General features: G+C 32.3%; 2 long non-coding RNA genes across 2 annotated transcripts; one reads left to right on the top strand and one right to left on the bottom strand.

The window, feature by feature from the left end:
• Positions 1-6,118: 6,118 nt before the first annotated feature.
• LOC123892596 lies at positions 6,119-6,641 on the bottom strand. Its single transcript, XR_006803219.1, has 2 exons — positions 6,451-6,641; positions 6,119-6,338 (listed from the first exon to the last, which is right to left on the bottom strand). It is a non-coding gene; the product is annotated as an uncharacterized LOC123892596 (long non-coding RNA).
• Positions 6,642-12,185: 5,544 nt separating this feature from the next.
• Positions 12,186-12,925, top strand: LOC123891254. The gene is made up of 2 exons (XR_006803041.1): positions 12,186-12,396; positions 12,497-12,925. It is a non-coding gene; the product is annotated as an uncharacterized LOC123891254 (long non-coding RNA).
• Positions 12,926-13,129: the final 204 nt, after the last annotated feature.

Below are 13,129 nucleotides of genomic sequence, written 5' to 3'. Positions count from 1 at the left end.
AAAGTGTTCAACCTCCACTTTTCTAAGCAATGTGGGACTTAACCACTCACACTTGCTACAACAATCTCCCCCTCAAGTGTGAGTCTATCCACTCTTGGATATGCTCCCCCTCAAGCGGAAGCTTTCTTCATCCTACACTTGTACCGCCGTAAGCCACACTGCTCCACGGGACTCGCCGCCTGACCACCTTTGTCAGGAAGACTTTCGATACAAGGAGCCAGTTCAACCCTTCGTCGAACCATCGGCTCTGATACCACTGTTGGGTCATCACGAGGGGGCAGCCGGGGGATCATCCACATTGGGCTTAAGAACAACTCTACAAGTGAGTTGGACACCACACTCTTACCCAAAACCTTAAGGTGTTAGGTTTATGGGTCATCTCACTTATAAAGTGTTCAACCTCCACTTTTCTAAGCAATGTGGGACTTAACCATACCAATTGTTGTTGTAGTTTCAGGTGGTTGTTGATGTACCTGTGGTATGTTATTGGTTGGTGTCGGCTCAATTTCTACCTGAATGGCTTCTTTGTTAGGACTTCCTCCTGCTGATTCTGTCACTTCTGGTTGTTTCAACATAAATTGCTCATCAAAAACAACATCTCGACTCAGAACCATCTTCTTTGAAACCGGATCCCATAACTTAAACCCCTTCACACCTTTAGAGTAACCGACGAAGACACACTTCTTCGACTTTGGATCAAGTTTGGATCGATCTTCACTGGATATATGCACAAAAGCTGGACACCCAAAAATTCTTAAATTGTTAAGATCAATGGGTTTACCTGTCCATACCTCCTCTGCGACTTTCCCCTCCAAAGAAGCCCGTGGTGACCTGTTAATAAGATAGCACGCCATGTTAATTGCCTCTGCCCAGAAACCTTTTGAGAGTCCTGCATTCAACCGTAGACATCTTGCCCTTTCAGTTAAAGACCTGTTCATCCTTTCTGCAACACCATTCTGCTGCGGTGTCTTGCGAACTGAAAAATGCCTCTGAATACCATGTTGCTCACAAAATTTCTGAAACTGTGAATCGGTGTACTCTGTCCCATTATCTGACCGTAGATACTTGATTTTTCTGCCTGTCTGATTCTCTACCTCTGCCTTCCACAATTTGAACTTTGAAAAGACTTCAGATTTGTGCTTCATGAAATAAACCCAAAGCTTGCGAGAAAAATCATCAGTAAAAGTGACAAAGTACCTTGACCCTCCCATGGATGCTTCTCTAGTTGGTCCCCACACGTCAGAATGTACATAATCAAGAATCCCTTCTGTTTTGTGTTTCCCAGGTTTGAACCGAACACGACACTGTTTCCCAAGAACACAATATTTGCATAAATCCATTTTGCAGCTACGAACACCCTTCAACAGACTCCTCTTATGAAGTTCTATCATCCCACGTTCACTGAGATGACCCAAACGCAGATGCCAGAGTTTTGTTGCATCATTATCAGACTCAACCGACGCAACATCACCTCTTATGAAGTTCTCCATGTACTGACTCTCCAATTTATCCCAAACTTCCTTCGGAGTTGTTAGATCAAGGATATGATGCATGACCTCGTCTGAAACGCACAAGCGTATCAAACCCGCCGCCTTCTCCTTCATCTCTGTCCAGTCGGTGTCGTCCATGTCTGCCGGCTTCGTCTCGCGCAACGCCTTCTGTAGACTCTGTTGCGCCAACAGATCCTTAACCCTTCTCTGCCATAATCCGAAATTGCCCGTCCCGTCGAACCTTGCCACTTCGAATTTCGCAGGATTAAGCGTCATCACTGATACCAATTGTTGTGCACAAATAGTAACAAAAGGTAATAATAACGAAATTGCAAACAATAAGAACACAAGAAGTTTGATAATGGAGTTCCCCTTAGGTACGTCTCCGGCTGCAGAATTCTTTCATCTAATAGAAACGAGCTGTAGTGAATTCTGCAGCCGGAGACGTACCTAAGGGGAACTCCATTATCAAACTTCTTGTGTTCTTATTGTTTGCAATTTCGTTATTATTACCTTCTGTTACTATTTGTGCACAACACATGTTTTTTTCTCCCTATAAATATATCAAATTTTATTTTAGGTTAAACATGTTTTTGGTCCTATAAATATATAAAGTTTTGGTCTCTCAAATATTTTTTGTCATGAATTTTGGTCTTTGCTTTTCAGTTCTAAAATATAAGCAGATATGAGTCAAAGAAACTTAATTTATTTGGTTAAAGATTTGGAACAAATACATTCACTTTTATTGACCTAGTTTTGCTTATATTATGGGACGGAGGGAGTATATCATTATAGGATCAGGATTTGCTGCGGTAATAAAACCACGCAGTTTCACCTTGTTTTGTATCTCAGTCGTTGATTATCAGATCGAACGGATCAAATTAACTCATTTATTAAATTAATAGAAATGATCACAATCACACGATTCTAATCGGACGGCCCTATAAATATATCAAATTTCATTTTGGGTACATGTTTTTGGTCCTATAAATATATAAAGTTTTGGTCTCTCAAATATTTTTTGTCATGAATTTTGGTCTTTGCTTTTCAGTTTACTCGTGTACTCTCTCCGTCCAAAATATAAGCAAATATGGGTCAAAGAAACTTAATTTATTTGGTTAAAGATTTGGACCAAATACATTCATTTTTGTTAACCTACTAAATTTGCTTATATTTTGATTTTGGGACGGAGGGCAGGGGCGGAGCCAGGATTTAAACATAGGGGGGACCAAGTCTAAAAGGAAGAATTTTTTTTTTGGTCAAGCTAAAAGGTATAATTTAGTATATAGAAAAAGTAAATTTTCAAATGCACTACTTCTTCACTATCTCTCTCTTTTCCTCTTAAAAAATGAGGGAATTATTTTTTCTCTAACCAATTTTCAACCTAACAAAAACACAATTTTTTTTTTTCCGTGAGCTTAGCTCAGTTGGTAGGGACATCATATATATTATGCAGGAGTCAGGTTTCAAACCTAGGACATTCCATTTATTTACCTTAAAAGTGAAATTTCTAGTCACTAGACTACTAGCGAAAAACACAATTTTTCAAATAAATTTAGATAAGACAAATGCAAGCACTAACATAATCTTATGAAAAAATAAAGTTAATCAGGTGTTAATTCTTAAAATAAAAGATCTAGCTCAAAGTGGGATAGAAAAATAAAGTAATAACTTACCAAGACAACAATACAATAAAGAGTATATATATTAAATTTAAATCTACTACTTGGAAAGAAATTGGAGATGAATGGAATTGGAGAAGAAGACAAAATAAGTGGTTCAAAGCTTCTTTAGGGTTTTGCAATTTGGAGATTGGGAGGAGGACAATTAAGTTTTACTTCTCAACTTATTTTATTTTATTCTATTATTATTTCTTGTGTAGTTTACAATGTTAATAAAAGGCTATTTTACCATAAGAAGCAAGGTCCAATAGCTAGATATGTATAATACTATTAGTACTAGTAAAAAAATTATGAAAAGGCTAGGGGGACTACAGCCACCCCTTGTCCCCCATGTACCTCCGCCTCTGACGGAGGGAGTATATCATTATAGGATCAGGATTAGCTGCAGTAATAAAACCACGCAGTTTCACGTTGTTTTGTATCTCAGTCGTTGATTTTTAGATCGAACGAATCAAATTAACTCATTTATTAAATTAATAGAAATGATCACAGTCACATGATTCTAATCGGACGACCCTATAAATATATCAAATTTCATTTTAGGTTAAACATGTTTTTGGTCCTATAAATATATCAAGTATGGTCTCTCAAATATTTTTTGTCATGAATTTTGGTCTTTGCTTTTCAGTTCTAAAATATAAGCAGATATGAGTCAAAGAAACTTAATTTATTTGGTTAAAGATTTGGAACAAATACATTCACTTTTATTGACCTAGTTTTGCTTATATTATGGGACGGAGGGAGTATATCATTATAGGATCAGGATTTGCTGCGGTAATAAAACCACGCAGTTTCACCTTGTTTTGTATCTCAGTCGTTGATTATCAGATCGAACGGATCAAATTAACTCATTTATTAAATTAATAGAAATGATCACAATCACACGATTCTAATCGGACGGCCCTATAAATATATCAAATTTCATTTTGGGTACATGTTTTTGGTCCTATAAATATATAAAGTTTTGGTCTCTCAAATATTTTTTGTCATGAATTTTGGTCTTTGCTTTTCAGTTTACTCGTGTACTCTCTCCGTCCAAAATATAAGCAAATATGGGTCAAAGAAACTTAATTTATTTGGTTAAAGATTTGGACCAAATACATTCATTTTTGTTAACCTACTAAATTTGCTTATATTTTGATTTTGGGACGGAGGGCAGGGGCGGAGCCAGGATTTAAACATAGGGGGGACCAAGTCTAAAAGGAAGAATTTTTTTTTTGGTCAAGCTAAAAGGTATAATTTAGTATATAGAAAAAGTAAATTTTCAAATGCACTACTTCTTCACTATCTCTCTCTTTTCCTCTTAAAAAATGAGGGAATTATTTTTTCTCTAACCAATTTTCAACCTAACAAAAACACAATTTTTTTTTTTCCGTGAGCTTAGCTCAGTTGGTAGGGACATCATATATATTATGCAGGAGTCAGGTTTCAAACCTAGGACATTCCATTTATTTACCTTAAAAGTGAAATTTCTAGTCACTAGACTACTAGCGAAAAACACAATTTTTCAAATAAATTTAGATAAGACAAATGCAAGCACTAACATAATCTTATGAAAAAATAAAGTTAATCAGGTGTTAATTCTTAAAATAAAAGATCTAGCTCAAAGTGGGATAGAAAAATAAAGTAATAACTTACCAAGACAACAATACAATAAAGAGTATATATATTAAATTTAAATCTACTACTTGGAAAGAAATTGGAGATGAATGGAATTGGAGAAGAAGACAAAATAAGTGGTTCAAAGCTTCTTTAGGGTTTTGCAATTTGGAGATTGGGAGGAGGACAATTAAGTTTTACTTCTCAACTTATTTTATTTTATTCTATTATTATTTCTTGTGTAGTTTACAATGTTAATAAAAGGCTATTTTACCATAAGAAGCAAGGTCCAATAGCTAGATATGTATAATACTATTAGTACTAGTAAAAAAATTATGAAAAGGCTAGGGGGACTACAGCCACCCCTTGTCCCCCATGTACCTCCGCCTCTGACGGAGGGAGTATATCATTATAGGATCAGGATTAGCTGCAGTAATAAAACCACGCAGTTTCACGTTGTTTTGTATCTCAGTCGTTGATTTTTAGATCGAACGAATCAAATTAACTCATTTATTAAATTAATAGAAATGATCACAGTCACATGATTCTAATCGGACGACCCTATAAATATATCAAATTTCATTTTAGGTTAAACATGTTTTTGGTCCTATAAATATATCAAGTATGGTCTCTCAAATATTTTTTGTCATGAATTTTGGTCTCTGCTTTTCAGTTAACTCGTGTATATCATTATAGGATCACGGTTTGTTGTAGTAATAAAACCACGCAGTTTCACGAAGTTTTGCATCTCAGCCGTTAGTTATTAGATCGAATGGATCAAATTAATTCATTTAAAAAATTAGTAGTAATGTTCACAGTCACACGATTCTAATAGGACAGCCCTTAGCCGTTAGGAAATCCGTTTCCATCATTATCGAATTTTTTTTAACACGGGATTCAATGTGAAAAGGGGTCTTGAAACTACGCTCTCTCTAATGCGAACCCTTCCCCTCTCTATTGAACCCCCGCTATCCAAACCCTTGCCTTTGCAATTTCTGTAGCCGACAGCCTTTCCCTGACGCCCTCCTTTTCTGCTGCGCCGCCTTTCTGGGATCACTTAGTCGCCGTGTGACCGAAATTAAGTATCAATTAATAGTTTATTTTAAATAATAGTTTATCTTATGTCATTTTACATTTTTATCCTTTAGGATTCAGAGGCACAATGACTTTAAATACAAGAGGTTATGGCTCGTTTCTCTCTATGTGGTTAGTTTATGGGTTCGTTTTCATGGATTAGGAATAGTTGATTAAGGTTGAATAGTCTAAGATTCAATTCGGACTGTTGGCCCGAAAGAGCATCGTTGCTTGTTGCTTATGTGGCGGTGACTTGTGGCTGTGTATAAATTATGAAAAATATTATGCATAACATAAACAATAATCATATATAAATTTACTCTTTCAGTACCAATTTACTAGAAAACTTATGCTTAAAAAACAGATTCATTTTTCAACTTATTTTATTACTTTGGCTCACAATAACACAAAAATAAACGACACTTCCTAACATAAGGAGGAGAGCGGCATATATTGGAAGTACAATCATCATCATTATAGCAAAACAACTTATCTGCAATATCAAAAAAGCATAAAGGAATATTACTATAAAGGGATGAACGATTATGTATAATATAAAGATTAAAGAGTATACTTTGAAATAGGTGTGAAAGCTGAGAACTTACTGTCGCTGGCAACAAGAATAATGAGAGAAAAATATATGATAAAAGCTTGAATGGATTTGATAATTTTAGCCATTGTTTTTCTCTTTTGCATACAAGAAATTGAAAATTAGTTGATGACTTTATAAATAAAATCGAAGGCATTGTTAACTTCAAATTAATAGTTTTTAGTACTTACAGATTTGTAAGAAGCCATTTTTAAATTTAAATTAATTAAAGAATTATTTTAAGTTCTCTTATGATGGTACATCAATGTGTTGTACTTGTATATATATTTTTAAGGCTTAATTAGTAAAATGGTCCCTTAAAGACATTTTAGGTTTCATATTAGTCCCTTAAAGAAAAAAAGGTTCATTTTGGTCTCTTAACTATATGACTGTTAGTCACAATGGTCCCTTCTGTTAGTTTTTAACACAAAATGTATTAGGTGGACTAACATTACATTTGGTCCACCATAGATCTCAATAAATCTCTTAATTTAAGCCGTTTGATCTTATTGAAAAACAATAGCCATTAAATTTTGAATGTCCACCATATCTAACGGTGCACCATTACCAACTAATTTTCTTTTCTATTTCTTCATCTTCTTCCTTTACCTTGTTCTTCATTTTCATCATCATGTTCATAAATTCAACAAATAAATCCAGAAAAACACAAAAAACACATAAACAACAAAATGAAATGGTGCAGGCGTGGAGGGATTTGGTTTTTACTGGTTTTTTTTCCTTTCTCTGCTACTGCTCTATTTTCGGATTCATAGGGTTGTTAAACAACAAATAAATCTAGAAGTTTTGGATTCATGGGGTTGTTAAAAATCAAAGTTTGATTTTTCGTATCTGGGTTCATGGGATTCATGGTAGTTGCTAAAATCAAACCTTTGATTGACATTAAAAATCAAACTTTGATTTTTCGGATCTGGATTCATAGGAGTTGCTTAAAAGTTAAAATCAAAACTTTGATTAACATTCAAATTCAACCTTTGATTATAAAAGCAATTAAATAAATAAAAAACAGAAATCGGTATGGAATTAGAATGAATTGGAATCGGAATGTTGGAATGTGATTTATGTGAAGATGATGATGCGAGATCTGCAAAAATGGTGAAGAAGGGGAAGGAAGAAGATGAAGATCTGCAAAAATGGTGAAGAAAGGGAAGGAAGAAGATGAAGATCTGCAAAAAAAAAAAAAAAAAATTCCTTGACTTGCCACGTCATTACAAGTTAACGTTTTCCGTGAAAATTAGACGGAAGGGACCAATATGGTTAAGGTATATGTCTTTAAGGGACCAATTCAGACCTTTTTTTCTTTAAGGGACCATTATGAAACTTAAAATGTTTTTAAGGGACCAATTAACTAATTAAGCCATTAAATTTTTAACTAGCTCTGTTGATGGTAACCTCTGTAAAAATTTCATACGAAACTTTTGATGATCATCATAGATCATTCAATTTTATAAGGTGAATATTTCATACGCAATACTTTTTAATTATATTTATAGGGTGAATATTGTATAGTAGTCCCATTATAAAATTATCTTCGTCATTGTAATAATTGTGGTCTGGTGTATGATATCTATAGAGTGAGGTAAAATTACTGGTGATAACGATCGAAAATTATTTATGTTAGACAACAAATATTTTTCCTTTCGTTAAAAAAAAAAACATATATTTGTCCAATTTTTTTTCTTCATATTCATCAAATAACAAATATTTGTTTAGTGATTTATTTTATGCCTAATGACAAATATTTATCTTGTGTGTTTTTGTATGTTTAAAATTATTAAGGATAAATATACTTTTTGTAATTTTTTTATCTATCAATGTGAAACATCTATCCTATCCATGAAATAAAAAAGTAGGCACGCATATTAATATATGAGTAAAAACTTAGGTCACGCAAAAATTATAAAAAAATAGCCACGCATATTAAAATATGAGTAGAAATATAGATCGGCGCAGAAATATTGGTCAGCGTAGAGATTAAAAAAAATAGGCACTCGTATTTTATATGATTAGAAATATAGATTCCTGTTGAAATTATATAGAAAAAACTGACACACACATATTAATATATGAGTAAAAATATTGGTCCTCATATAAATTATAGAAAGTAGACACTTGTATTTGTTAATATATGAGTAGAAATATATGTCTCCGTGAAAATTACAACTTCCGTCATTTAAGACTCTCTTGAGAATTTTCTTTGTCCCTTTTTATAAGCTCTCTTTCCAATTTCCAAGGACAAATATAGGTTCGTGTACAGATTATAAAAAAGTAGACACGCGTTTTATTGCATGAGTAAAAATATATGTTTGCATGGAAAGTGTAAAATAAAAATAGACACGTATAATATATGAATAGAAATATAAGTTGTCATCAAAATTACTACCTATGTCCGTAAATATAAGACCATATTTTTCATCAGTAAAAATTTCCGCATTAAAAAAAAAAATACAGACACGCGTTTTGCTATATGATTAGAAATATAGGTCCCAATAAAAATTACCACTATAAAAAAAAAATCAATGTAAGGTAATCAAGATTTATTATTATGAGGTTTTTGATATCCGGATCCAGCACAATACTACTGTGACGGGTATCCGTCACAGTACAACTCATGCTCATACTATCTCAGTTACAAAGTTTTCCGGTAAATACACCGATTCTTCTACATATTGATATTCCTACAAGGAATAACTCATGTAAAGATACATGCAAATTCACCCACTACATACACCTTATTATAAGTATCGAGGACAATACTCACCCAGGGAGACCAATTATATTTCTATTGTAAGTATCGAGGACAATACTAGTCATTTACCTTTAGTAAAAACCTCACGTAAAAATCTTGATTATCATTATTTTTTTTATTACACTTCATTTTATATTTTTTACTCATCTTATAGCTTTTCGTAATAGGCATGGAAAAAATTCAAAAAGAGACAACAATAAAAAAATGATAGTAAAAAAATTAGTTGTATGAATAATAATGCATCGAAGAAGTGACAACATTATAAATTAAAAATAAAAATATTTATTCATTTTTTGACAATATCACACTCATTTAGTGGTTTTTATGATAACAAATATTTAACTTAATAAAATGAACAATTTATCTAACTGCGTATTCAACATAGAAATAAGAAACAATTTAAAAAATATTAAACACAATCTTATAATCATCTACCCATTGGGATTTAGAATAATCCTTTAGATCAGCATCACACCGAGGCTTCATAAAAAATAAGGCCATTAAATATTGTTGATCCAAACTAATCATCATCTAGACCGCAAAAGAAAACGTCTCAGTATATGATATGTATATCGTCTAGACAATCTACTAAAGACAACAAAAAAAGATTATGTTCGTCTGCACTCAAAAAATGATCATTTCATCATCTAGAAAACATAGAAGATCAGAAAATGAAAGTCAACATCCATCATCCGCTAGATACTCGTTGAAGACTTTCATCGTCTTTACCAACTCATCTTTATATACTAGCACAAGGGAATATGAAGAATGAAAACATTTGTTGATCAAAGCTGTAACATTCCAGAAGATTTTACGTATTGTCAACTGACCCTACAAATCAATACGAGTTTTTTCAGACTGTCTTGTCCTCACTTGCACACTTTTCGGGAAACTTCTCATAAAGTCACACATCTAAAGACTACTCCAAGTCAAGCACGCTTAATTGTGGAGTTCTTATCGAATGAGTTACCGAAAAGAAGATGCATCTTGTTGATATAGGTAGTTGATAGAAATTTAGCAAGTGTACTAAATAGTCGTCAAGTAATAAAATCAAAGTTCGTATCCACAGGGATTGTTTCAATCTCGACAAAACAATTGAATTAATTTAGGATTAATAATTAAAATGCAAAGGGGGGAGTTTAACTTGGTTTGTATTTTTATCATAAAATTAGAAATAGCTTGGGATTCAAATTGAATGAAAGAAAAGCGATCGATCCTTTTGGTTCATCTAATTACTATTTCTCTTGGTAATTTCATGTATGATTACAAATTACTCAATTTAGTTTCATGATTAGATTAAATCTCAAGTGATTATGCCCAATGTCGTGGTAACATAATCCTCTTCCTTGATCATTGATTCCTAATGTCTTCGATAATCTATGATCAATTGAGGAATATAAACTTTAATCTGTTAAATCTCAATTAACAATCTGATATGTCTTAAGTGAAATTTAATTGATCAATTATTCCTAGATCGGTGATTTATTCCTATCGTCATAGTAAAACAAATCATTGAAATCATCATATAAGTCGCGAATTCATACAAAACATTAAACACAAGGAATAATCAAATAAACTAACTTCGTAATTCATTAATCATATCAAATGATAATTATATTGTTGAAGAGAAATAATAATAATCAATAACAAGCTAATGGAGATTAATATACACAACATACATGATATAGCTGACAAGAAACGAGCGATCAAGTTTACTCTATAACACGCTTTGGTAGTGTGATTAGCTATACATTTCAGGAATATCAAAATCAAGTGCAGCTCTTAGAACTTACTCTTTCTTAGAAAAGCAATACATTGCAGTTTGTGCTTCATTTTGCTTTGAATTGTTTTAAACACAATCTTTGTTGTAATATCTTATAAGTCCTTAGGTTGAGGCGAAGAAGTCCTCTACTGTGATGTAGTATGTCCTTAAGTTGTTAAGGCAGGAAATCTAAGTGACTTGATACTTTTGGGGAGCATGCATCTCATTATATGGAGCTTTCAGGCTTCAAATACAGTCATGACTTGGCCAGAGACAAGAATCAGAAAAAATTGTTAAAGGGTGGTGAAAATTTGTGATTCTCCATTATAAAAATGACTTTGTCTAATACGGAAGACTTCACAAAGTCTTTTATGATGCACAAGTTGTCGATATTATTCTAGCGAATATAAATTTTACAAAATCCACCGTTGGATTGAAAGTTTATATCGTATAGATCATCCATAATTTTTTTTAAAGAAATAAAAAATCATTTAATATATTATTGAGATCAATCAAGATTAACGGTATTCAAAAAAAATTCATAAACCATTACTGGGGATGTTCTTGAAGGGAGATCAACACTTCGGCATGGGGATGTTTTGTTTTATGGATGGGTAGGAGGGAAACATGCTTGTGTAGATTTGACTGGAGTTTTCCCACTTGTGGGACTAAGTGTGGGGATTTTGGTGTAGGACGGGAAACCTTCAAAACTGCTTCAACCAAAACGGTCAAACATGAGAAAGCGTGTTCTGACAACCAACATGTTTTATACCGTTTGCATTTGACACAATTAGTTTTTTAGCACCAGAGTTTGTAGACCATCTGAAAAGAGTTCAAAGGGTCATCCGTAGTAATGTTGTGTCGCCTAGGTTTATAAATGTAATTTTTCAAAAAAATTAGGTTTTGCTATACATAAAAGGTCTAGCCGAGCAAATTGTTGTCCGTCTCCCTCCGGCCTCATTTATAAACAAAAGTTGACAAAAAATTTGACTTTAAATATAAGCAAAAGTAACGGAATTAAACTCTATTTAATGCTATTGTTCATAAAAAAAATGTTGTTCCAAAAATACCCTCACTAATTATTTTACTTTTTAAAATAATTGCATTTTAGTTTATAAATAAGGCTGGAGTATCTTATATATATATATATATATATATATATATATATATATATATATATATATATATATATATATATTTAATTGAAATGGGTAAACGCAAATATTATAATTGGCTTCTTGCAACTTCTAAGTGCTAGATATTATTTAATTGAAATTAACAAAACATGAAATTTTTACTTATAAAGTGATAACAAAAATCTATTTACTACACGCAAATAAGAACAAATATGGCTCAAATATACATGTTAGTTTTTGCATTCATCATCTTTCTTTCTTTACTTCTTGTTATAACTAGTGGTGATGGTGGTCCTGGTATGTCATTGTTCAGACAATTTTCAAAATTTCAAATTTATCTTCTAAATAATATTATTTCCCTTTTTAATAATTTTATTTTTTCTATTTGACAATGCAGCAACTCCATGCTTCACAGATTTTGACTGCCCTAATAAATTTTTTTGCAAAGATAAGTTTTGTGCACCCATTTGATAGATAACGTACCACTACACACATGATCTATATTATTTTAGATCTTTAATGTATAATTAAAATAAGTAATTATGGTTTTCAAATTTTTGACTTCATGTGGTTGAATTTGTTACCATGGGGAATCAAATAAGATTTCTCTAGAAATACAATAGGTAATTATAGATTTAAACTATGCTTGGTTGCTTTCATTGTGTTTGGTCTTCGTTGAAACTGTACTCTTTTTTCCTTTTAAGGTTTTTAATGAGACAGTTATCCAAACATTTTATTGTTTTTTTGGGTTTTGGCCTAGTCCCCCCAAAATATCTTTTGTATTTTTTATTTTGTTTATCAATAAAATTCTCACGGTATTGCAAAAGATAGCAAAAAAATTTAGGTAAGGTTACTAAGATTTGGATTGTCATGTTTCTCTTGCGATGTCTTTTCACTCTAATTTTTTTTAAGAGCAAAATGTTGAATATGAAGAATTGAATTCATTTAATACATTTATTATGATGCCTTAGTGATCAAAACTTCAATCATGTTACTGAAAGTTATTCATAGGATTGAGTAAGAAAAAAAA

Source organism: Trifolium pratense, linkage group LG6 (assembly GCF_020283565.1).
Source record: "Trifolium pratense cultivar HEN17-A07 linkage group LG6, ARS_RC_1.1, whole genome shotgun sequence".
In the NCBI taxonomy this organism is placed as follows: domain Eukaryota; kingdom Viridiplantae; phylum Streptophyta; class Magnoliopsida; order Fabales; family Fabaceae; genus Trifolium; species Trifolium pratense.
Note: the sequence above shows the minus strand (reverse complement) of the source record. Positions and strands in the feature narration are given on the sequence as shown.